General features: G+C 63.7%; 6 non-coding genes across 6 annotated transcripts; all 6 read right to left on the bottom strand.

The window, feature by feature from the left end:
- Positions 1-3,332: 3,332 nt before the first annotated feature.
- Positions 3,333-3,451, bottom strand: LOC142875360 (5S ribosomal RNA). The gene has a single exon (XR_012922742.1). It is a non-coding gene; the product is annotated as a 5S ribosomal RNA (ribosomal RNA).
- A 3,493-nt stretch (positions 3,452-6,944) lies between these two features.
- LOC142875347 (5S ribosomal RNA) lies at positions 6,945-7,063 on the bottom strand. The gene has a single exon (XR_012922728.1). It is a non-coding gene; the product is annotated as a 5S ribosomal RNA (ribosomal RNA).
- A 3,517-nt stretch (positions 7,064-10,580) lies between these two features.
- Positions 10,581-10,699, bottom strand: LOC142875335 (5S ribosomal RNA). The gene has a single exon (XR_012922722.1). It is a non-coding gene; the product is annotated as a 5S ribosomal RNA (ribosomal RNA).
- Positions 10,700-14,221: 3,522 nt separating this feature from the next.
- On the bottom strand, positions 14,222-14,340 carry LOC142875323 (5S ribosomal RNA). The gene has a single exon (XR_012922712.1). It is a non-coding gene; the product is annotated as a 5S ribosomal RNA (ribosomal RNA).
- Positions 14,341-17,862: 3,522 nt separating this feature from the next.
- On the bottom strand, positions 17,863-17,981 carry LOC142875310 (5S ribosomal RNA). Its single transcript, XR_012922700.1, has one exon. It is a non-coding gene; the product is annotated as a 5S ribosomal RNA (ribosomal RNA).
- Positions 17,982-21,502: 3,521 nt separating this feature from the next.
- Positions 21,503-21,621, bottom strand: LOC142875298 (5S ribosomal RNA). The gene has a single exon (XR_012922693.1). It is a non-coding gene; the product is annotated as a 5S ribosomal RNA (ribosomal RNA).
- Between the last annotated feature and the right edge of the window lie 1,405 nt (positions 21,622-23,026).

The raw sequence follows: 23,026 nt of genomic DNA, 5'->3' as shown, positions 1-23,026 counted from the left end.
GGGCGGGCAGGGAGCGGCGGGCCGGGGTGGGGGGCTGTCTCTCTATACACACACACACACACACACACACACACACTCACACTCACACTCACTCACTCACACTCACACAAGATGCGCCTCCACTGCTGGACTCGCCAAGGTGGAGACCTTCCAGCCTCCTTCACCTACCCGCCCCCCACCCCCAGCTCGTGGCCGCCCCCGCCGCCGCCGCCGCCGCCGATTGCGCACGCGCGGGTCGCCCGCCCTTTGACCCCAGGCAGGGGCCGCCCTCCCCGACAACCCCTTTCAGCTGCGCCCCCCACCCTGTGGGTGGGCTGCCGCCTATTCACCCCGGGCCCGGGCTGGGGCACTGCGCATGGGGGAGGGGAGCGAGTGTATGGGGCGTCTCTCTCTCTCTCTAGGGATGTGTCCCATGGGTGGGGTGGCGTGGTTTGTGGGGCGCTGAAGAAATCAGTCCCCTCCATCTCCTACCTCTGGAAAACGCCCAAGCCCTTGGAGAACTGCCGGCAACGCGACCGTGGGGGCCGGGACCCTCCTCTGTGTCCTCCTGTGGCCCGGTCCAAGGGGCCTGGGCCTGGCCGGGGCTGCATTGGACCCCGACCTCCCTGGCGTGTGGACTCGCTAAAAATCGGCGATTAGATATTGGATTCCAGCTTCATTGAGGTCATTTCACTAATGAGTGCACCGGAAAGAGTTTCCTAATCCATCTGTGAGGGTGGCAACTGAAAGAGAATTTTAAAGCTGACAGAATAGGCGAGGAAAGGCATAGGAGATTTCCACACCCAGTAAGGAAGCCTTTCCCGAAATGGAAGAAAGAAACGAGCAAACAGAAACACCGGTAGCCCGCCAGGATCAGAGTCTGCCCCCGAGAGAAAGTACCCTGACCAGGTTCACCCGTGGGTGGGTGGCGAGCTAGCGGCATTCAGAAGAGCGAGGCCCGCAGTCTGTGCAGAAGACACCTGCACTCGGGTGTGTGTGGCGGCACGATTCACAAGCAGCTCCAGATGTTAAGCCAAGGAGAAGCCAGGGAGTTCCCAACGCCCCAGGTGTCCTCAGCCCACGACTGGCTGCTGGGGGAATGCGAAGCCCGGCTCCTTGTCTCAGAGCGGGACAACCAGGAGGTGTGACGTACACCCCGGGGTTCCCAGGAGGATCAGGCTGAAGCTGGGACTTGGCCTGAAAGTGTCCCCTCGCATGGCCACCCGCTTCCCCTTCCTGCTCCTCTACTCCTGGTGCCCCTCCATCCAGGGGCCAGACCTTAAAGAGTCACCCGCAAGAGAATCCTGGTCCCAAAGGAGCCTTCTGGGGGACCCGTGCTGAGAGAGGTTGTGGGCATGGCCCGCTGGGGCTCTGCCCGACCCAGGGCTGAGAGGTGCAACCTCCCAGCTCTGGGTCCCTGCAGGGGAAGCGTTGGCAAGCACAGGGCCAGTCCTCCAAAGGCCCAGGTGCAGGGAGCCCAGGCCAAGCAGCCTGTGGAAGAAGCCACCCCGGGAACACGACTGCAGGCCACGGCCCTTCCCACCTCCTCCTCCTCCTCCTCCTGCTCCTCCACCCCCCCGACCTCCCACCCCCACCCCCCCGACATGGCGCAGGGCTCAGAGACACCTCAGACACTTGCTACCCAAAGTGCAAAGGGCATCAGTTGCTCCTCCACACCCCCCCCTGCCCAGCAGACCGCGTTGTCCAGCCAGCCCCCGGGCCTCCCTGGGGTGCCCAGCACAAAAGTGCAGACAACCACCGGACCCTCAATCTCAGTTTTCGGATGTTTTTGCCACTCTAAGGACCCGCAGGCCAGCTGGGCCTTCTGGCAGGACAGAGAGCCCCGGAATCCGACGTGGAGAGCCGGGTGTACGTCCCCACGAGGAGGCGGTCCCCACCTCCGCGGCTCTCCCCTTGCGGGGGGGAAAAGCAGCCACGGGGCCTCAGAGAAGACACCAGGCTGGGCGCCCGCCCCACAGTGGGGGCACGTCCCCCGCAGGCCACTTAGCGCCGGCCGCCGGCCGGCGGACGGTTGGGTGGCGCGAGACGCTGCGGCCGCCCTGCTACCGGGTTCCTGGGAGGGCGTCCTGGAACCAGCGTCCACACCAAGCCCTTGGAAGGCCCAGGCGACGGAGGAGCCCCGTCAGGCAGGGGCCGAGGACGGTGACGGCCCGGGCGGGGAGGAGCGTGTCAGGCAGGGGCAGAGGACGGTGACAGGTGACAGGCCGGGCGGGAAGGAGTCAGTCAGGCAGGGGCCGAGGAGGAGACGGGCTGGGTAAGGGTTAGGGTTAGAGTCAGGGCACAAGTCACAATCGCAAAGACCTGGAAGCGACCCGAGTGCCCAGCGACCCACGAGTGCGTAAATGAAATGTGGCGCGTGGACACCACGGAGTGCTATTCAGCTAGGAGGAGCAGCGGTGAGAGGGCACCTCTCGTGGTTCTCCTGGCCAGAGCTGGAACCCGTTCCAGTAAGCCAGGTAGCCCAAGAATGGACACACGAGCACCACGTGCTCGCGCTCACCAGCAAATGGGTACGAACCGATGGACACCTAAGTGGACACAGAGGAATCACCTTCATCGGGTGGGTGTCGGGCGGGTGGGGGGAGGGGATGGGCATACACCTCCATTAGGAATGGGGTGGGTGCGCACCGACTGGGGGATGGGCGCACTTGAGGCTCTGACCCGAGGGGGGAGGCTGGGAGAGGGCAACGTACCCGACCTTAACATTGGTACCCCCACAATACGCTGCAACAACATCAGAGGTAAATGAATAAGAACACAGGGGGGAGGGGGGCACGGGCAACACATGTCACCTTAATACTTGGACTCCCATCATCTGCTTGAAAAGAGAGAGAAAAGAAAATGCAATCATAGAGATAAGAGACACTTTTTAAAAATAATGAATCCGAAGAGAAAAGTAAAAGGAGGCCTGTGGAGCAGGTCTGGGTGTGACTCCGGATCCCCCAACATCAGGTGCCACCACCAAAGATTCCTACGTGTAGCCCATAGAACCCCAAAAGCAACGGGACGAGTTCTGGTCACATACTCCCTCAAAATGACATCCTGGCCTTCTTCTGGAACTCCCTCCCCTCTCAGACTCTCAAGGTTTCCTCCAGCGTGTCGGTTCCCACAGAGCAGACCTTTGGTCTGAGACCTGACAGTCCAGAAGCCACGCATGCTGCCGCGTGACGGCGGTGTCGCGGCTTGGGACAAGAGGAGGCCCCACGGTGCGGGCTGGGGCGCCAGGCACCGCGGCGGGCGCTGAGGGTGGGGGTGACCCCCACCCCGGGCCGCCGCCTCGCTCCCAGAAAGGGGACAGAACAAGAGGCAAAACAAAAAAAAAAAGAAGAAGAAGCCTACGGCACCCGGTATTCCCAGGCGGTCTCCCATCCAAGTACTAACCAGGCCCGACCCTGCTTAGCTTCCGAGACCAGACGAGATCGGGCGCGTTCAGGGTGGTGTGGCCCTAGACGGCGGAGGGCGCCCCTGCCCCGCTCAAGAAGCCGAGCCTCTCTGCGCTTCCCCGCCGCCTCCTCCCGCCCCAGGCCCCGCGCCGGCGCTGACCGGCGCCGGGCCGGGCCTGTTGAGTTCACCGGCCGGGTCCGGCGGGCTCCGTGGGACGGGGGTGACAGGCGGGGCGGGGCGGGGCGGGCAGGGAGCGGCGGGCCGGGGTGGGGGGCTGTCTCTCTATACACACACACACACACACACACACACACACTCACACTCACACTCACACAAGATGCGCCTCCACTGCTGGACTCGCCAAGGTGGAGACCTTCCAGCCTCCTTCACCTACCCGCCCCCCACCCCCAGCTCGTGGCCGCCCCCACCGCCGCCGCCGCCGCCGCCGATTGCGCACGCGCGGGTCGCCCGCCCTTTGACCCCAGGCAGGGGCCGCCCTCCCCGACAACCCCTTTCAGCTGCGCCCCCCACCCTGTGGGTGGGCTGCCGCCTATTCCCCGGGCCCGGGCTGGGGCACTGCGCATGGGGGAGGGGAGCGAGTGTATGGGGCGTCTCTCTCTCTCTCTAGGGATGTGTCCCATGGGTGGGGTGGCGTGGTTTGTGGGGCGCTGAAGAAATCAGTCCCCTCCATCTCCTACCTCTGGAAAACGCCCAATCCCTTGGAGAACTGCCGGCAACGCGACCGTGGGGGCCGGGACCCTCCTCTGTGTCCTCCTGTGGCCCGGTCCAAGGGGCCTGGGCCTGGCCGGGGCTGCATTGGACCCCGACCACCCTGGCGTGTGGACTCGCTAAAAATCGGCGATTAGATATTGGATTCCAGCTTCATTGAGGTCATTTCACTAATGAGTGCACCGGAAAGAGTTTCCTAATCCATCTGTGAGGGTGGCAACTGAAAGAGAATTTTAAAGCTGACAGAATAGGCGAGGAAAGGCATAGGAGATTTCCACACCCAGTAAGGAAGCCTTTCCCGAAATGGAAGAAAGAAACGAGCAAACAGAAACACCGGTAGCCCGCCAGGATCAGAGTCTGCCCCCGAGAGAAAGTACCCTGACCAGGTTCACCCGTGGGTGGGTGGCGAGCTAGCGGCATTCAGAAGAGCGAGGCCCGCAGTCTGTGCAGAAGACACCTGCACTCGGGTGTGTGTGGCGGCACGATTCACAAGCAGCTCCAGATGTTAAGCCAAGGAGAAGCCAGGGAGTTCCCAACGCCCCAGGTGTCCTCAGCCCACGACTGGCTGCTGGGGGAATGCGAAGCCCGGCTCCTTGTCTCAGAGCGGGACAACCAGGAGGTGTGACGTACACCCCGGGGTTCCCAGGAGGATCAGGCTGAAGCTGGGACTTGGCCTGAAAGTGTCCCCTCGCATGGCCACCCGCTTCCCCTTCCTGCTCCTCTACTCCTGGTGCCCCTCCATCCAGGGGCCAGACCTTAAAGAGTCACCCGCAAGAGAATCCTGGTCCCAAAGGAGCCTTCTGGGGGACCCGTGCTGAGAGAGGTTGTGGGCATGGCCCGCTGGGGCTCTGCCCGACCCAGGGCTGAGAGGTGCAACCTCCCAGCTCTGGGTCCCTGCAGGGGAAGCGTTGGCAAGCACAGGGCCAGTCCTCCAAAGGCCCAGGTGCAGGGAGCCCAGGCCAAGCAGCCTGTGGAAGAAGCCACCCCGGGAACACGACTGCAGGCCACGGCCCTTCCCACCTCCTCCTCCTCCTCCTCCTGCTCCTCCACCCCCCGACCTCCCACCCCCACCCCCCCGACATGGCGCAGGGCTCAGAGACACCTCAGACACTTGCTACCCAAAGTGCAAAGGGCATCAGTTGCTCCTCCACACCCCCCCCCCTGCCCAGCAGACCGCGTTGTCCAGCCAGCCCCCGGGCCTCCCTGGGGTGCCCAGCACAAAAGTGCAGACAACCACCGGACCCTCAATCTCAGTTTTCGGATGTTTTTGCCACTCTAAGGACCCGCAGGCCAGCTGGGCCTTCTGGCAGGACAGAGAGCCCCGGAATCCGACGTGGAGAGCCGGGTGTACGTCCCCACGAGGAGGCGGTCCCCACCTCCGCGGCTCTCCCCTTGCGGGGGGGAAAAGCAGCCACGGGGCCTCAGAGAAGACACCAGGCTGGGCGCCCGCCCCACAGTGGGGGCACGTCCCCCGCAGGCCACTTAGCGCCGGCCGCCGGCCGGCGGACGGTTGGGTGGCGCGAGACGCTGCGGCCGCCCTGCTACCGGGTTCCTGGGAGGGCGTCCTGGAACCAGCGTCCACACCAAGCCCTTGGAAGGCCCAGGCGACGGAGGAGCCCCGTCAGGCAGGGGCCGAGGACGGTGACGGCCCGGGCGGGGAGGAGCGTGTCAGGCAGGGGCAGAGGACGGTGACAGGTGACAGGCCGGGCGGGAAGGAGTCAGTCAGGCAGGGGCCGAGGAGGAGACGGGCTGGGTAAGGGTTAGGGTTAGAGTCAGGGCACAAGTCACAATCGCAAAGACCTGGAAGCGACCCGAGTGCCCAGCCACCCACGAGTGCGTAAATGAAATGTGGCGCGTGGACACCACGGAGTGCTATTCAGCTAGGAGGAGCAGCGGTGAGAGGGCACCTCTCGTGGTTCTCCTGGCCAGAGCTGGAACCCGTTCCAGTAAGCCAGGTAGCCCAAGAATGGACACACGAGCACCACGTGCTCGCGCTCACCAGCAAATGGGTACGAACCGATGGACACCTAAGTGGACACAGAGGAATCACCTTCATCGGGTGGGTGTCGGGCGGGTGGGGGGAGGGGATGGGCATACACCTCCATTAGGAATGGGGTGGGTGCGCACCGACTGGGGGATGGGCGCACTTGAGGCTCTGACCCGAGGGGGGAGGCTGGGAGAGGGCAACGTACCCGACCTTAACATTGGTACCCCCACAATACGCTGCAACAACATCAGAGGTAAATGAATAAGAACACAGGGGGGAGGGGGGCACGGGCAACACATGTCACCTTAATACTTGGACTCCCATCATCTGCTTGAAAAGAGAGAGAAAAGAAAATGCAATCATAGAGATAAGAGACACTTTTTAAAAATAATGAATCCGAAGAGAAAAGTAAAAGGAGGCCTGTGGAGCAGGTCTGGGTGTGACTCCGGATCCCCCAACATCAGGTGCCACCACCAAAGATTCCTACGTGTAGCCCATAGAACCCCAAAAGCAACGGGACGAGTTCTGGTCACATACTCCCTCAAAATGACATCCTGGCCTTCTTCTGGAACTCCCTCCCCTCTCAGACTCTCAAGGTTTCCTCCAGCGTGTCGGTTCCCACAGAGCAGACCTTTGGTCTGAGACCTGACAGTCCAGAAGCCACGCATGCTGCCGCGTGACGGCGGTGTCGCGGCTTGGGACAAGAGGAGGCCCCACGGTGCGGGCTGGGGCGCCAGGCACCGCGGCGGGCGCTGAGGGTGGGGGTGACCCCCACCCCGGGCCGCCGCCTCGCTCCCAGAAAGGGGACAGAACAAGAGGCAAAACAAAAAAAAAAAGAAGAAGAAGCCTACGGCACCCGGTATTCCCAGGCGGTCTCCCATCCAAGTACTAACCAGGCCCGACCCTGCTTAGCTTCCGAGACCAGACGAGATCGGGCGCGTTCAGGGTGGTGTGGCCCTAGACGGCGGAGGGCGCCCCTGCCCCGCTCAAGAAGCCGAGCCTCTCTGCGCTTCCCCGCCGCCTCCTCCCGCCCCAGGCCCCGCGCCGGCGCTGACCGGCGCCGGGCCGGGCCTGTTGAGTTCACCGGCTGGGTCCGGCGGGCTCCGTGGGACGGGGGTGACAGGCGGGGCGGGGCGGGGCGGGCAGGGAGCGGCGGGCCGGGGTGGGGGGCTGTCTCTCTATACACACACACACACACACACACACACACACTCACACTCACACTCACTCACTCACACTCACACAAGATGCGCCTCCACTGCTGGACTCGCCAAGGTGGAGACCTTCCAGCCTCCTTCACCTACCCGCCCCCCACCCCCAGCTCGTGGCCGCCCCCACCGCCGCCGCCGCCGCCGCCGCCGCCGCCGATTGCGCACGCGCGGGTCGCCCGCCCTTTGACCCCAGGCAGGGGCCGCCCTCCCCGACAACCCCTTTCAGCTGCGCCCCCCACCCTGTGGGTGGGCTGCCGCCTATTCCCCCGGGCCCGGGCTGGGGCACTGCGCATGGGGGAGGGGAGCGAGTGTATGGGGCGTCTCTCTCTCTCTCTAGGGATGTGTCCCATGGGTGGGGTGGCGTGGTTTGTGGGGCGCTGAAGAAATCAGTCCCCTCCATCTCCTACCTCTGGAAAACGCCCAAGCCCTTGGAGAACTGCCGGCAACGCGACCGTGGGGGCCGGGACCCTCCTCTGTGTCCTCCTGTGGCCCGGTCCAAGGGGCCTGGGCCTGGCCGGGGCTGCATTGGACCCCGACCACCCTGGCGTGTGGACTCGCTAAAAATCGGCGATTAGATATTGGATTCCAGCTTCATTGAGGTCATTTCACTAATGAGTGCACCGGAAAGAGTTTCCTAATCCATCTGTGAGGGTGGCAACTGAAAGAGAATTTTAAAGCTGACAGAATAGGCGAGGAAAGGCATAGGAGATTTCCACACCCAGTAAGGAAGCCTTTCCCGAAATGGAAGAAAGAAACGAGCAAACAGAAACACCGGTAGCCCGCCAGGATCAGAGTCTGCCCCCGAGAGAAAGTACCCTGACCAGGTTCACCCGTGGGTGGGTGGCGAGCTAGCGGCATTCAGAAGAGCGAGGCCCGCAGTCTGTGCAGAAGACACCTGCACTCGGGTGTGTGTGGCGGCACGATTCACAAGCAGCTCCAGATGTTAAGCCAAGGAGAAGCCAGGGAGTTCCCAACGCCCCAGGTGTCCTCAGCCCACGACTGGCTGCTGGGGGAATGCGAAGCCCGGCTCCTTGTCTCAGAGCGGGACAACCAGGAGGTGTGACGTACACCCCGGGGTTCCCAGGAGGATCAGGCTGAAGCTGGGACTTGGCCTGAAAGTGTCCCCTCGCATGGCCACCCGCTTCCCCTTCCTGCTCCTCTACTCCTGGTGCCCCTCCATCCAGGGGCCAGACCTTAAAGAGTCACCCGCAAGAGAATCCTGGTCCCAAAGGAGCCTTCTGGGGGACCCGTGCTGAGAGAGGTTGTGGGCATGGCCCGCTGGGGCTCTGCCCGACCCAGGGCTGAGAGGTGCAACCTCCCAGCTCTGGGTCCCTGCAGGGGAAGCGTTGGCAAGCACAGGGCCAGTCCTCCAAAGGCCCAGGTGCAGGGAGCCCAGGCCAAGCAGCCTGTGGAAGAAGCCACCCCGGGAACACGACTGCAGGCCACGGCCCTTCCCACCTCCTCCTCCTCCTCCTCCTGCTCCTCCACCCCCCCGACCTCCCACCCCCACCCCCCCGACATGGCGCAGGGCTCAGAGACACCTCAGACACTTGCTACCCAAAGTGCAAAGGGCATCAGTTGCTCCTCCACACCCCCCCCCCGCCCAGCAGACCGCGTTGTCCAGCCAGCCCCCGGGCCTCCCTGGGGTGCCCAGCACAAAAGTGCAGACAACCACCGGACCCTCAATCTCAGTTTTCGGATGTTTTTGCCACTCTAAGGACCCGCAGGCCAGCTGGGCCTTCTGGCAGGACAGAGAGCCCCGGAATCCGACGTGGAGAGCCGGGTGTACGTCCCCACGAGGAGGCGGTCCCCACCTCCGCGGCTCTCCCCTTGCGGGGGGGAAAAGCAGCCACGGGGCCTCAGAGAAGACACCAGGCTGGGCGCCCGCCCCACAGTGGGGGCACGTCCCCCGCAGGCCACTTAGCGCCGGCCGCCGGCCGGCGGACGGTTGGGTGGCGCGAGACGCTGCGGCCGCCCTGCTACCGGGTTCCTGGGAGGGCGTCCTGGAACCAGCGTCCACACCAAGCCCTTGGAAGGCCCAGGCGACGGAGGAGCCCCGTCAGGCAGGGGCCGAGGACGGTGACGGCCCGGGCGGGGAGGAGCGTGTCAGGCAGGGGCAGAGGACGGTGACAGGTGACAGGCCGGGCGGGAAGGAGTCAGTCAGGCAGGGGCCGAGGAGGAGACGGGCTGGGTAAGGGTTAGGGTTAGAGTCAGGGCACAAGTCACAATCGCAAAGACCTGGAAGCGACCCGAGTGCCCAGCGACCCACGAGTGCGTAAATGAAATGTGGCGCGTGGACACCACGGAGTGCTATTCAGCTAGGAGGAGCAGCGGTGAGAGGGCACCTCTCGTGGTTCTCCTGGCCAGAGCTGGAACCCGTTCCAGTAAGCCAGGTAGCCCAAGAATGGACACACGAGCACCACGTGCTCGCGCTCACCAGCAAATGGGTACGAACCGATGGACACCTAAGTGGACACAGAGGAATCACCTTCATCGGGTGGGTGTCGGGCGGGTGGGGGGAGGGGATGGGCATACACCTCCATTAGGAATGGGGTGGGTGCGCACCGACTGGGGGATGGGCGCACTTGAGGCTCTGACCCGAGGGGGGAGGCTGGGAGAGGGCAACGTACCCGACCTTAACATTGGTACCCCCACAATACGCTGCAACAACATCAGAGGTAAATGAATAAGAACACAGGGGGGAGGGGGGCACGGGCAACACATGTCACCTTAATACTTGGACTCCCATCATCTGCTTGAAAAGAGAGAGAAAAGAAAATGCAATCATAGAGATAAGAGACACTTTTTAAAAATAATGAATCCGAAGAGAAAAGTAAAAGGAGGCCTGTGGAGCAGGTCTGGGTGTGACTCCGGATCCCCCAACATCAGGTGCCACCACCAAAGATTCCTACGTGTAGCCCATAGAACCCCAAAAGCAACGGGACGAGTTCTGGTCACATACTCCCTCAAAATGACATCCTGGCCTTCTTCTGGAACTCCCTCCCCTCTCAGACTCTCAAGGTTTCCTCCAGCGTGTCGGTTCCCACAGAGCAGACCTTTGGTCTGAGACCTGACAGTCCAGAAGCCACGCATGCTGCCGCGTGACGGCGGTGTCGCGGCTTGGGACAAGAGGAGGCCCCACGGTGCGGGCTGGGGCGCCAGGCACCGCGGCGGGCGCTGAGGGTGGGGGTGACCCCCACCCCGGGCCGCCGCCTCGCTCCCAGAAAGGGGACAGAACAAGAGGCAAAACAAAAAAAAAAAAAAGAAGAAGCCTACGGCACCCGGTATTCCCAGGCGGTCTCCCATCCAAGTACTAACCAGGCCCGACCCTGCTTAGCTTCCGAGACCAGACGAGATCGGGCGCGTTCAGGGTGGTGTGGCCCTAGACGGCGGAGGGCGCCCCTGCCCCGCTCAAGAAGCCGAGCCTCTCTGCGCTTCCCCGCCGCCTCCTCCCGCCCCAGGCCCCGCGCCGGCGCTGACCGGCGCCGGGCCGGGCCTGTTGAGTTCACCGGCCGGGTCCGGCGGGCTCCGTGGGACGGGGGTGACAGGCGGGGTGGGGCGGGGCGGGCAGGGAGCGGCGGGCCGGGGTGGGGGGCTGTCTCTCTATACACACACACACACACACACACACACACTCACACTCACACTCACTCACTCACACTCACACAAGATGCGCCTCCACTGCTGGACTCGCCAAGGTGGAGACCTTCCAGCCTCCTTCACCTACCCGCCCCCCACCCCCAGCTCGTGGCCGCCCCCGCCGCCGCCGCCGCCGCCGCCGCCGCCGCCGCCGATTGCGCACGCGCGGGTCGCCCGCCCTTTGACCCCAGGCAGGGGCCGCCCTCCCCGACAACCCCTTTCAGCTGCGCCCCCCACCCTGTGGGTGGGCTGCCGCCTATTCACCCCGGGCCCGGGCTGGGGCACTGCGCATGGGGGAGGGGAGCGAGTGTATGGGGCGTCTCTCTCTCTCTCTAGGGATGTGTCCCATGGGTGGGGTGGCGTGGTTTGTGGGGCGCTGAAGAAATCAGTCCCCTCCATCTCCTACCTCTGGAAAACGCCCAAGCCCTTGGAGAACTGCCGGCAACGCGACCGTGGGGGCCGGGACCCTCCTCTGTGTCCTCCTGTGGCCCGGTCCAAGGGGCCTGGGCCTGGCCGGGGCTGCATTGGACCCCGACCACCCTGGCGTGTGGACTCGCTAAAAATCGGCGATTAGATATTGGATTCCAGCTTCATTGAGGTCATTTCACTAATGAGTGCACCGGAAAGAGTTTCCTAATCCATCTGTGAGGGTGGCAACTGAAAGAGAATTTTAAAGCTGACAGAATAGGCGAGGAAAGGCATAGGAGATTTCCACACCCAGTAAGGAAGCCTTTCCCGAAATGGAAGAAAGAAACGAGCAAACAGAAACACCGGTAGCCCGCCAGGATCAGAGTCTGCCCCCGAGAGAAAGTACCCTGACCAGGTTCACCCGTGGGTGGGTGGCGAGCTAGCGGCATTCAGAAGAGCGAGGCCCGCAGTCTGTGCAGAAGACACCTGCACTCGGGTGTGTGTGGCGGCACGATTCACAAGCAGCTCCAGATGTTAAGCCAAGGAGAAGCCAGGGAGTTCCCAACGCCCCAGGTGTCCTCAGCCCACGACTGGCTGCTGGGGGAATGCGAAGCCCGGCTCCTTGTCTCAGAGCGGGACAACCAGGAGGTGTGACGTACACCCCGGGGTTCCCAGGAGGATCAGGCTGAAGCTGGGACTTGGCCTGAAAGTGTCCCCTCGCATGGCCACCCGCTTCCCCTTCCTGCTCCTCTACTCCTGGTGCCCCTCCATCCAGGGGCCAGACCTTAAAGAGTCACCCGCAAGAGAATCCTGGTCCCAAAGGAGCCTTCTGGGGGACCCGTGCTGAGAGAGGTTGTGGGCATGGCCCGCTGGGGCTCTGCCCGACCCAGGGCTGAGAGGTGCAACCTCCCAGCTCTGGGTCCCTGCAGGGGAAGCGTTGGCAAGCACAGGGCCAGTCCTCCAAAGGCCCAGGTGCAGGGAGCCCAGGCCAAGCAGCCTGTGGAAGAAGCCACCCCGGGAACACGACTGCAGGCCACGGCCCTTCCCACCTCCTCCTCCTCCTCCTCCTGCTCCTCCACCCCCCCGACCTCCCACCCCCACCCCCCCGACATGGCGCAGGGCTCAGAGACACCTCAGACACTTGCTACCCAAAGTGCAAAGGGCATCAGTTGCTCCTCCACACCCCCCCCCCCCTGCCCAGCAGACCGCGTTGTCCAGCCAGCCCCCGGGCCTCCCTGGGGTGCCCAGCACAAAAGTGCAGACAACCACCGGACCCTCAATCTCAGTTTTCGGATGTTTTTGCCACTCTAAGGACCCGCAGGCCAGCTGGGCCTTCTGGCAGGACAGAGAGCCCCGGAATCCGACGTGGAGAGCCGGGTGTACGTCCCCACGAGGAGGCGGTCCCCACCTCCGCGGCTCTCCCCTTGCGGGGGGGAAAAGCAGCCACGGGGCCTCAGAGAAGACACCAGGCTGGGCGCCCGCCCCACAGTGGGGGCACGTCCCCCGCAGGCCACTTAGCGCCGGCCGCCGGCCGGCGGACGGTTGGGTGGCGCGAGACGCTGCGGCCGCCCTGCTACCGGGTTCCTGGGAGGGCGTCCTGGAACCAGCGTCCACACCAAGCCCTTGGAAGGCCCAGGCGACGGAGGAGCCCCGTCAGGCAGGGGCCGAGGACGGTGACGGCCCGGGCGGGGAGGAGCGTGTCAGGCAGGGGCAGAGGACGGTGACAGGTGACAGGCCGGGCGGGAAGGAGTCAGTCAGGCAGGGGCCGAGGAGGAGACGGGCTGGGTAAGGGTTAGGGTTAGAGTCAGGGCACAAGTCACAATCGCAAAGACCTGGAAGCGACCCGAGTGCCCAGCGACCCACGAGTGCGTAAATGAAATGTGGCGCGTGGACACCACGGAGTGCTATTCAGCTAGGAGGAGCAGCGGTGAGAGGGCACCTCTCGTGGTTCTCCTGGCCAGAGCTGGAACCCGTTCCAGTAAGCCAGGTAGCCCAAGAATGGACACACGAGCACCACGTGCTCGCGCTCACCAGCAAATGGGTACGAACCGATGGACACCTAAGTGGACACAGAGGAATCACCTTCATCGGGTGGGTGTCGGGCGGGTGGGGGGAGGGGATGGGCATACACCTCCATTAGGAATGGGGTGGGTGCGCACCGACTGGGGGATGGGCGCACTTGAGGCTCTGACCCGAGGGGGGAGGCTGGGAGAGGGCAACGTACCCGACCTTAACATTGGTACCCCCACAATACGCTGCAACAACATCAGAGGTAAATGAATAAGAACACAGGGGGGAGGGGGGCACGGGCAACACATGTCACCTTAATACTTGGACTCCCATCATCTGCTTGAAAAGAGAGAGAAAAGAAAATGCAATCATAGAGATAAGAGACACTTTTTAAAAATAATGAATCCGAAGAGAAAAGTAAAAGGAGGCCTGTGGAGCAGGTCTGGGTGTGACTCCGGATCCCCCAACATCAGGTGCCACCACCAAAGATTCCTACGTGTAGCCCATAGAACCCCAAAAGCAACGGGACGAGTTCTGGTCACATACTCCCTCAAAATGACATCCTGGCCTTCTTCTGGAACTCCCTCCCCTCTCAGACTCTCAAGGTTTCCTCCAGCGTGTCGGTTCCCACAGAGCAGACCTTTGGTCTGAGACCTGACAGTCCAGAAGCCACGCATGCTGCCGCGTGACGGCGGTGTCGCGGCTTGGGACAAGAGGAGGCCCCACGGTGCGGGCTGGGGCGCCAGGCACCGCGGCGGGCGCTGAGGGTGGGGGTGACCCCCACCCCGGGCCGCCGCCTCGCTCCCAGAAAGGGGACAGAACAAGAGGCAAAACAAAAAAAAAAAAAAGAAGAAGCCTACGGCACCCGGTATTCCCAGGCGGTCTCCCATCCAAGTACTAACCAGGCCCGACCCTGCTTAGCTTCCGAGACCAGACGAGATCGGGCGCGTTCAGGGTGGTGTGGCCCTAGACGGCGGAGGGCGCCCCTGCCCCGCTCAAGAAGCCGAGCCTCTCTGCGCTTCCCCGCCGCCTCCTCCCGCCCCAGGCCCCGCGCCGGCGCTGACCGGCGCCGGGCCGGGCCTGTTGAGTTCACCGGCCGGGTCCGGCGGGCTCCGTGGGACGGGGGTGACAGGCGGGGCGGGGCGGGGCGGGCAGGGAGCGGCGGGCCGGGGTGGGGGGCTGTCTCTCTATACACACACACACACACACACACACACACACTCACACTCACACTCACTCACTCACACTCACACAAGATGCGCCTCCACTGCTGGACTCGCCAAGGTGGAGACCTTCCAGCCTCCTTCACCTACCCGCCCCCCACCCCCAGCTCGTGGCCGCCCCCACCGCCGCCGCCGCCGCCGCCGCCGCCGCCGCCGATTGCGCACGCGCGGGTCGCCCGCCCTTTGACCCCAGGCAGGGGCCGCCCTCCCCGACAACCCCTTTCAGCTGCGCCCCCCACCCTGTGGGTGGGCTGCCGCCTATTCCCCCGGGCCCGGGCTGGGGCACTGCGCATGGGGGAGGGGAGCGAGTGTATGGGGCGTCTCTCTCTCTCTCTAGGGATGTGTCCCATGGGTGGGGTGGCGTGGTTTGTGGGGCGCTGAAGAAATCAGTCCCCTCCATCTCCTACCTCTGGAAAACGCCCAAGCCCTTGGAGAACTGCCGGCAACGCGACCGTGGGGGCCGGGACCCTCCTCTGTGTCCTCCTGTGGCCCGGTCCAAGGGGCCTGGGCCTGGCCGGGGCTGCATTGGACCCCGACCACCCTGGCGTGTGGACTCGCTAAAAATCGGCGATTAGATATTGGATTCCAGCTTCATTGAGGTCATTTCACTAATGAGTGCACCGGAAAGAGTTTCCTAATCCATCTGTGAGGGTGGCAACTGAAAGAGAATTTTAAAGCTGACAGAATAGGCGAGGAAAGGCATAGGAGATTTCCACACCCAGTAAGGAAGCCTTTCCCGAAATGGAAGAAAGAAACGAGCAAACAGAAACACCGGTAGCCCGCCAGGATCAGAGTCTGCCCCCGAGAGAAAGTACCCTGACCAGGTTCACCCGTGGGTGGGTGGCGAGCTAGCGGCATTCAGAAGAGCGAGGCCCGCAGTCTGTGCAGAAGACACCTGCACTCGGGTGTGTGTGGCGGCACGATTCACAAGCAGCTCCAGATGTTAAGCCAAGGAGAAGCCAGGGAGTTCCCAACGCCCCAGGTGTCCTCAGCCCACGACTGGCTGCTGGGGGAATGCGAAGCCCGGCTCCTTGTCTCAGAGCGGGACAACCAGGAGGTGTGACGTACACCCCGGGGTTCCCAGGAGGATCAGGCTGAAGCTGGGACTTGGCCTGAAAGTGTCCCCTCGCATGGCCACCCGCTTCCCCTTCCTGCTCCTCTACTCCTGGTGCCCCTCCATCCAGGGGCCAGACCTTAAAGAGTCACCCGCAAGAGAATCCTGGTCCCAAAGGAGCCTTCTGGGGGACCCGTGCTGAGAGAGGTTGTGGGCATGGCCCGCTGGGGCTCTGCCCGACCCAGGGCTGAGAGGTGCAACCTCCCAGCTCTGGGTCCCTGCAGGGGAAGCGTTGGCAAGCACAGGGCCAGTCCTCCAAAGGCCCAGGTGCAGGGAGCCCAGGCCAAGCAGCCTGTGGAAGAAGCCACCCCGGGAACACGACTGCAGGCCACGGCCCTTCCCACCTCCTCCTCCTCCTCCTCCTGCTCCTCCACCCCCCCGACCTCCCACCCCCACCCCCCCGACATGGCGCAGGGCTCAGAGACACCTCAGACACTTGCTACCCAAAGTGCAAAGGGCATCAGTTGCTCCTCCACACCCCCCCCCCTGCCCAGCAGACCGCGTTGTCCAGCCAGCCCCCGGGCCTCCCTGGGGTGCCCAGCACAAAAGTGCAGACAACCACCGGACCCTCAATCTCAGTTTTCGGATGTTTTTGCCACTCTAAGGACCCGCAGGCCAGCTGGGCCTTCTGGCAGGACAGAGAGCCCCGGAATCCGACGTGGAGAGCCGGGTGTACGTCCCCACGAGGAGGCGATCCCCACCTCCGCGGCTCTCCCCTTGCGGGGGGGAAAAGCAGCCACGGGGCCTCAGAGAAGACACCAGGCTGGGCGCCCGCCCCACAGTGGGGGCACGTCCCCCGCAGGCCACTTAGCGCCGGCCGCCGGCCGGCGGACGGTTGGGTGGCGCGAGACGCTGCGGCCGCCCTGCTACCGGGTTCCTGGGAGGGCGTCCTGGAACCAGCGTCCACACCAAGCCCTTGGAAGGCCCAGGCGACGGAGGAGCCCCGTCAGGCAGGGGCCGAGGACGGTGACGGCCCGGGCGGGGAGGAGCGTGTCAGGCAGGGGCAGAGGACGGTGACAGGTGACAGGCCGGGCGGGAAGGAGTCAGTCAGGCAGGGGCCGAGGAGGAGACGGGCTGGGTAAGGGTTAGGGTTAGAGTCAGGGCACAAGTCACAATCGCAAAGACCTGGAAGCGACCCGAGTGCCCAGCGACCCACGAGTGCGTAAATGAAATGTGGCGCGTGGACACCACGGAGTGCTATTCAGCTAGGAGGAGCAGCGGTGAGAGGGCACCTCTCGTGGTTCTCCTGGCCAGAGCTGGAACCCGTTCCAGTAAGCCAGGTAGCCCAAGAATGGACACACGAGCACCACGTGCTCGCGCTCACCAGCAAATGGGTACGAACCGATGGACACCTAAGTGGACACAGAGGAATCACCTTCATCGGGTGGGTGTCGGGCGGGTGGGGGGAGGGGATGGGCATACACCTCCATTAGGAATGGGGTGGGTGCGCACCGACTGGGGGATGGGCGCACTTGAGGCTCTGACCCGAGGGGGGAGGCTGGGAGAGGGCAACGTACCCGACCTTAACATTGGTACCCCCACAATACGCTGCAACAACATCAGAGGTAAATGAATAACAACACAGGGGGGAGGGGGGCACGGGCAACACATGTCACCTTAATACTTGGACTCCCATCATCTGCTTGAAAAGAGAGAGAAAAGAAAATGCAATCATAGAGATAAGAGACACTTTTTAAAAATAATGAATCCGAAGAGAAAAGTAAAAGGAGGCCTGTGGAGCAGGTCTGGGTGTGACTCCGGATCCCCCAACATCAGGTGCCACCACCAAAGATTCCTACGTGTAGCCCATAGAACCCCAAAAGCAACGGGACGAGTTCTGGTCACATACTCCCTCAAAATGACATCCTGGCCTTCTTCTGGAACTCCCTCCCCTCTCAGACTCTCAAGGTTTCCTCCAGCGTGTCGGTTCCCACAGAGCAGACCTTTGGTCTGAGACCTGACAGTCCAGAAGCCACGCATGCTGCCGCGTGACGGCGGTGTCGCGGCTTGGGACAAGAGGAGGCCCCACGGTGCGGGCTGGGGCGCCAGGCACCGCGGCGGGCGCTGAGGGTGGGGGTGACCCCCACCCCGGGCCGCCGCCTCGCTCCCAGAAAGGGGACAGAACAAGAGGCAAAACAAAAAAAAAAAAAAAGAAGAAGCCTACGGCACCCGGTATTCCCAGGCGGTCTCCCATCCAAGTACTAACCAGGCCCGACCCTGCTTAGCTTCCGAGACCAGACGAGATCGGGCGCGTTCAGGGTGGTGTGGCCCTAGACGGCGGAGGGCGCCCCTGCCCCGCTCAAGAAGCCGAGCCTCTCTGCGCTTCCCCGCCGCCTCCTCCCGCCCCAGGCCCCGCGCCGGCGCTGACCGGCGCCGGGCCGGGCCTGTTGAGTTCACCGGCCGGGTCCGGCGGGCTCCGTGGGACGGGGGTGACAGGCGGGGCGGGGCGGGGCGGGCAGGGAGCGGCGGGCCGGGGTGGGGGGCTGTCTCTCTATACACACACACACACACACACACACACACACTCACACTCACACTCACTCACTCACACTCACACAAGATGCGCCTCCACTGCTGGACTCGCCAAGGTGGAGACCTTCCAGCCTCCTTCACCTACCCGCCCCCCACCCCCAGCTCGTGGCCGCCCCCACCGCCGCCGCCGCCGCCGCCGCCGCCGCCGCCGATTGCGCACGCGCGGGTCGCCCGCCCTTTGACCCCAGGCAGGGGCCGCCCTCCCCGACAACCCCTTTCAGCTGCGCCCCCCACCCTGTGGGTGGGCTGCCGCCTATTCCCCCGGGCCCGGGCTGGGGCACTGCGCATGGGGGAGGGGAGCGAGTGTATGGGGCGTCTCTCTCTCTCTCTAGGGATGTGTCCCATGGGTGGGGTGGCGTGGTTTGTGGGGCGCTGAAGAAATCAGTCCCCTCCATCTCCTACCTCTGGAAAACGCCCAAGCCCTTGGAGAACTGCCGGCAACGCGACCGTGGGGGCCGGGACCCTCCTCTGTGTCCTCCTGTGGCCCGGTCCAAGGGGCCTGGGCCTGGCCGGGGCTGCATTGGACCCCGACCACCCTGGCGTGTGGACTCGCTAAAAATCGGCGATTAGATATTGGATTCCAGCTTCATTGAGGTCATTTCACTAATGAGTGCACCGGAAAGAGTTTCCTAATCCATCTGTGAGGGTGGCAACTGAAAGAGAATTTTAAAGCTGACAGAATAGGCGAGGAAAGGCATAGGAGATTTCCACACCCAGTAAGGAAGCCTTTCCCGAAATGGAAGAAAGAAACGAGCAAACAGAAACACCGGTAGCCCGCCAGGATCAGAGTCTGCCCCCGAGAGAAAGTACCCTGACCAGGTTCACCCGTGGGTGGGTGGCGAGCTAGCGGCATTCAGAAGAGCGAGGCCCGCAGTCTGTGCAGAAGACACCTGCACTCGGGTGTGTGTGGCGGCACGATTCACAAGCAGCTCCAGATGTTAAGCCAAGGAGAAGCCAGGGAGTTCCCAACGCCCCAGGTGTCCTCAGCCCACGACTGGCTGCTGGGGGAATGCGAAGCCCGGCTCCTTGTCTCAGAGCGGGACAACCAGGAGGTGTGACGTACACCCCGGGGTTCCCAGGAGGATCAGGCTGAAGCTGGGACTTGGCCTGAAAGTGTCCCCTCGCATGGCCACCCGCTTCCCCTTCCTGCTCCTCTACTCCTGGTGCCCCTCCATCCAGGGGCCAGACCTTAAAGAGTCACCCGCAAGAGAATCCTGGTCCCAAAGGAGCCTTCTGGGGGACCCGTGCTGAGAGAGGTTGTGGGCATGGCCCGCTGGGGCTCTGCCCGACCCAGGGCTGAGAGGTGCAACCTCCCAGCTCTGGGTCCCTGCAGGGGAAGCGTTGGCAAGCACAGGGCCAGTCCTCCAAAGGCCCAGGTGCAGGGAGCCCAGGCCAAGCAGCCTGTGGAAGAAGCCACCCCGGGAACACGACTGCAGGCCACGGCCCTTCCCACCTCCTCCTCCTCCTCCTCCTGCTCCTCCACCCCCCCGACCTCCCACCCCCACCCCCCCGACATGGCGCAGGGCTCAGAGACACCTCAGACACTTGCTACCCAAAGTGCAAAGGGCATCAGTTGCTCCTCCACACCCCCCCCCCTGCCCAGCAGACCGCGTTGTCCAGCCAGCCCCCGGGCCTCCCTGGGGTGCCCAGCACAAAAGTGCAGACAACCACCGGACCCTCAATCTCAGTTTTCGGATGTTTTTGCCACTCTAAGGACCCGCAGGCCAGCTGGGCCTTCTGGCAGGACAGAGAGCCCCGGAATCCGACGTGGAGAGCCGGGTGTACGTCCCCACGAGGAGGCGGTCCCCACCTCCGCGGCTCTCCCCTTGCGGGGGGGAAAAGCAGCCACGGGGCCTCAGAGAAGACACCAGGCTGGGCGCCCGCCCCACAGTGGGGGCACGTCCCCCGCAGGCCACTTAGCGCCGGCCGCCGGCCGGCGGACGGTTGGGTGGCGCGAGACGCTGCGGCCGCCCTGCTACCGGGTTCCTGGGAGGGCGTCCTGGAACCAGCGTCCACACCAAGCCCTTGGAAGGCCCAGGCGACGGAGGAGCCCCGTCAGGCAGGGGCCGAGGACGGTGACGGCCCGGGCGGGGAGGAGCGTGTCAGGCAGGGGCAGAGGACGGTGACAGGTGACAGGCCGGGCGGGAAGGAGTCAGTCAGGCAGGGGCCGAGGAGGAGACGGGCTGGGTAAGGGTTAGGGTTAGAGTCAGGGCACAAGTCACAATCGCAAAGACCTGGAAGCGACCCGAGTGCCCAGCGACCCACGAGTGCGTAAATGAAATGTGGCGCGTGGACACCACGGAGTGCTATTCAGCTAGGAGGAGCAGCGGTGAGAGGGCACCTCTCGTGGTTCTCCTGGCCAGAGCTGGAACCCGTTCCAGTAAGCCAGGTAGCCCAAGAATGGACACACGAGCACCACGTGCTCGCGCTCACCAGCAAATGGGTACGAACCGATGGACACCTAAGTGGACACAGAGGAATCACCTTCATCGGGTGGGTGTCGGGCGGGTGGGGGGAGGGGATGGGCATACACCTCCATTAGGAATGGGGTGGGTGCGCACCGACTGGGGGATGGGCGCACTTGAGGCTCTGACCCGAGGGGGGAGGCTGGGAGAGGGCAACGTACCCGACCTTAACATTGGTACCCCCACAATACGCTGCAACAACATCAGAGGTAAATGAATAACAACACAGGGGGGAGGGGGGCACGGGCAACACATGTCACCTTAATACTTGGACTCCCATCATCTGCTTGAAAAGAGAGAGAAAAGAAAATGCAATCATAGAGATAAGAGACACTTTTTAAAAATAATGAATCCGAAGAGAAAAGTAAAAGGAGGCCTGTGGAGCAGGTCTGGGTGTGACTCCGGATCCCCCAACATCAGGTGCCACCACCAAAGATTCCTACGTGTAGCCCATAGAACCCCAAAAGCAACGGGACGAGTTCTGGTCACATACTCCCTCAAAATGACATCCTGGCCTTCTTCTGGAACTCCCTCCCCTCTCAGACTCTCAAGGTTTCCTCCAGCGTGTCGGTTCCCACAGAGCAGACCTTTGGTCTGAGACCTGACAGTCCAGAAGCCACGCATGCTGCCGCGTGACGGCGGTGTCGCGGCTTGGGACAAGAGGAGGCCCCACGGTGCGGGCTGGGGCGCCAGGCACCGCGGCGGGCGCTGAGGGTGGGGGTGACCCCCACCCCGGGCCGCCGCCTCGCTCCCAGAAAGGGGACAGAACAAGAGGCAAAACAAAAAAAAAAAAAAGAAGAAGCCTACGGCACCCGGTATTCCCAGGCGGTCTCCCATCCAAGTACTAACCAGGCCCGACCCTGCTTAGCTTCCGAGACCAGACGAGATCGGGCGCGTTCAGGGTGGTGTGGCCCTAGACGGCGGAGGGCGCCCCTGCCCCGCTCAAGAAGCCGAGCCTCTCTGCGCTTCCCCGCCGCCTCCTCCCGCCCCAGGCCCCGCGCCGGCGCTGACCGGCGCCGGGCCGGGCCTGTTGAGTTCACCGGCCGGGTCCGGCGGGCTCCGTGGGACGGGGGTGACAGGCGGGGCGGGGCGGGGCGGGCAGGGAGCGGCGGGCCGGGGTGGGGGGCTGTCTCTCTATACACACACACACACACACACACACACACACTCCCACTCACACTCACACAAGATGCGCCTCCACTGCTGGACTCGCCAAGGTGGAGACCTTCCAGCCTCCTTCACCTACCCGCCCCCCACCCCCAGCTCGTGGCCGCCCCCGCCGCCGCCGCCGCCGCCGCCGCCGCCGCCGCCGATTGCGCACGCGCGGGTCGCCCGCCCTTTGACCCCAGGCAGGGGCCGCCCTCCCCGACAACCCCTTTCAGCTGCGCCCCCCACCCTGTGGGTGGGCTGCCGCCTATTCACCCCGGGCCCGGGCTGGGGCACTGCGCATGGGGGAGGGGAGCGAGTGTATGGGGCGTCTCTCTCTCTCTCTAGGGATGTGTCCCATGGGTGGGGTGGCGTGGTTTGTGGGGCGCTGAAGAAATCAGTCCCCTCCATCTCCTACCTCTGGAAAACGCCCAAGCCCTTGGAGAACTGCCGGCAACGCGACCGTGGGGGCCGGGACCCTCCTCTGTGTCCTCCTGTGGCCCGGTCCAAGGGGCCTGGGCCTGGCCGGGGCTGCATTGGACCCCGACCTCCCTGGCGTGTGGACTCGCTAAAAATCGGCGATTAGATATTGGATTCCAGCTTCATTGAGGTCATTTCACTAATGAGTGCACCGGAAAGAGTTTCCTAATCCATCTGTGAGGGTGGCAACTGAAAGAGAATTTTAAAGCTGACAGAATAGGCGAGGAAAGGCATAGGAGATTTCCACACCCAGTAAGGAAGCCTTTCCCGAAATGGAAGAAAGAAACGAGCAAACAGAAACACCGGTAGCCCGCCAGGATCAGAGTCTGCCCCCGAGAGAAAGTACCCTGACCAGGTTCACCCGTGGGTGGGTGGCGAGCTAGCGGCATTCAGAAGAGCGAGGCCCGCAGTCTGTGCAGAAGACACCTGCACTCGGGTGTGTGTGGCGGCACGATTCACAAGCAGCTCCAGATGTTAAGCCAAGGAGAAGCCAGGGAGTTCCCAACGCCCCAGGTGTCCTCAGCCCACGACTGGCTGCTGGGGGAATGCGAAGCCCGGCTCCTTGTCTCAGAGCGGGACAACCAGGAGGTGTGACGTACACCCCGGGGTTCCCAGGAGGATCAGGCTGAAGCTGGGACTTGGCCTGAAAGTGTCCCCTCGCATGGCCACCCGCTTCCCCTTCCTGCTCCTCTACTCCT

Source organism: Microcebus murinus, chromosome 13 (genome assembly GCF_040939455.1).
Source record: "Microcebus murinus isolate Inina chromosome 13, M.murinus_Inina_mat1.0, whole genome shotgun sequence".
Taxonomy (NCBI): domain Eukaryota; kingdom Metazoa; phylum Chordata; class Mammalia; order Primates; family Cheirogaleidae; genus Microcebus; species Microcebus murinus.
This window is presented reverse-complemented; position numbering and strand designations above follow the sequence as displayed.